Raw genomic sequence first — 2500 nt, 5'->3', positions numbered from 1 at the left:
AGCGAGCGAAGCGAGAGGCAGCACCGTCCCTGCTATACGAAAGCCCCATCCAGCCCTGTGCCACCCGGGGGGTTCCAGGGTGCTGAGATGGCTGACATTTTGCTCCGCTCACGACGGTCACCGCGCGACGCAAGAACAGGCCAAAAACTGGCCAAAACGGCCCAAAAACGGGCCAAAACTGGCCATTTTTGGCTGCGCGAGCGAGCGGCGAGCGGCGGACAACGAGCGAAGCGAGAGGCAGCACCATCCCTGCTATACGAAAGCCCCATCCAGCCCTGTGCCACCCGGGGGGTTCCAGGGTGCTGAGATGGCTGACATTTTGCTCCGCTCACGACGGTCACCGCGCGACGCAAGAACAGCCCAAAAACAGGCCAAAACGGCCCAAAAACGGGACAAAACTGGCCATTTTTGGCTGCGCGAGCGAGCGGCGAGCGGCGGACAGCGAGCTAAGCGAGAGGCAGCACCGTCCCTGCTATACGAAAGCCCCATCCAGCCCTGTGCCACCCGGGGGGTTCCAGGGTGCTGAGATGGCTGACATTTTGCTCCGCTCACGACGGTCACCGCGCGACGCAAGAACAGGCCAAAAACAGGCCAAAACGGCCCAAAAACGGGCCAAAACTGGCCATTTTTGGCTGCGCGAGCGAGCAGCGAGCGGCGGACAGCGAGCGAAGCGAGAGGCATCACCGTCCCTGCTATACGAAAGCCCCATCCAGCCCTGTGCCACCCGGGGGGTTCCAGGGTGCTGAGATGGCTGACATTTTGCTCCGCTCAAGATGGTCACCGCGCAACGCAAAAACAGGCCAAAAACTGGCCAAAACGGGCCAAAACTGGCCATTTTTGGCTGCGCGAGCGAGCGGCGAGCGGCGAACAGCGAGCGAAGCGAGAGGCAGCACCGTCCCTGCTATACGAAAGCCCCATCCAGCCCTGTGCCACCCGGGGGGTTCCAGGGTGCTGAGATGGCTGACATTTTGCTCCGCTCACGACGGTCACCGCGCGACGCAAGAACAGGCCAAAAACTGGCCAAAACGGCCCAAAAACGGGCCAAAACTGGCCATTTTTGGCTGCGCGAGCGAGCGGCGAGCGGCGGACAGCGAGCGAAGCGAGAGGCAGCACCGTCCCTGCTATACGAAAGCCCCATCCAGCCCTGTGCCACCCGGGGGGTTCCAGGGTGCTGAGATGGCTGACATTTTGCTCCGCTCACGACGGTCACCGCGCGACGCAAGAACAGCCCAAAAACAGGCCAAAACGGCCCAAAAACGGGACAAAACTGGCCATTTTTGGCTGCGCGAGCGAGCGGCGAGCGGCGGACAGCGAGCGAAGCGAGAGGCAGCACCGTCCCTGCTATACGAAAGCCCCATCCAGCCCTGTGCCACCCGGGGGGTTCCAGGGTGCTGAGATGGCTGACATTTTGCTCCGCTCACGACGGTCACCGCGCGACGCAAGAACAGCCCAAAAACAGGCCAAAACGGCCCAAAAACGGGCCAAAACTGGCCATTTTTGGCTGCGCGAGCGAGCAGCGAGCGGCGGACAGCGAGCGAAGCGAGAGGCATCACCGTCCCTGCTATACGAAAGCCCCATCCAGCCCTGTGCCACCCGGGGGGTTCCAGGGTGCTGAGATGGCTGACATTTTGCTCCGCTCAAGATGGTCACCGCGCAACGCAAAAACAGGCCAAAAACTGGCCAAAACGGGCCAAAACTGGCCATTTTTGGCTGCGCGAGCGAGCGGCGAGCGGCGAACAGCGAGCGAAGCGAGAGGCAGCACCGTCCCTGCTATACGAAAGCCCCATCCAGCCCTGTGCCACCCGGGGGGTTCCAGGGTGCTGAGATGGCTGACATTTTGCTCCGCTCACGACGGTCACCGCGCGACGCAAGAACAGGCCAAAAACTGGCCAAAACGGCCCAAAAACGGGCCAAAACTGGCCATTTTTGGCTGCGCGAGCGAGCGGCGAGCGGCGGACAGCGAGCGAAGCGAGAGGCAGCACCGTCCCTGCTATACGAAAGCCCCATCCAGCCCTGTGCCACCCGGGGGGTTCCAGGGTGCTGAGATGGCTGACATTTTGCTCCGCTCACGACGGTCACCGCGCGACGCAAGAACAGGCCAAAAACTGGCCAAAACGGCCCAAAAACGGGACAAAACTGGCCATTTTTGGCTGCGCGAGGGAGCGGCGAGCGGCGGACAGCGAGCGAAGCGAGAGGCAGCACCGTCCCTGCTATACGAAAGCCCCATCCAGCCCTGTGCCACCCGGGGGGTTCCAGGGTGCTGAGATGGCTGACATTTTGCTCCGCTCAAGACGGTCACCGCGCAACGCAAAAACAGGCCAAAAACTGGCCAAAACGGCCCAAAAACGGGCCAAAACTGGCCATTTTTGGCTGGGCAAGCGAGCGGCGAGCGGCGGACAGCGAGCGAAGCGAGAGGCAGCACCTTCCCTGCTATACGAAAGCCCCATCCAGCCCTGTGCCACCCGGGGGGTTCCAGGGTGCTGAGATGGCTGACATTTTG

Source organism: Musa acuminata, unplaced genomic scaffold (genome assembly GCF_036884655.1).
Source record: "Musa acuminata AAA Group cultivar baxijiao unplaced genomic scaffold, Cavendish_Baxijiao_AAA HiC_scaffold_1126, whole genome shotgun sequence".
NCBI classification, from domain to species: Eukaryota; Viridiplantae; Streptophyta; class Magnoliopsida; order Zingiberales; family Musaceae; genus Musa; species Musa acuminata.
Note: the sequence above shows the minus strand (reverse complement) of the source record.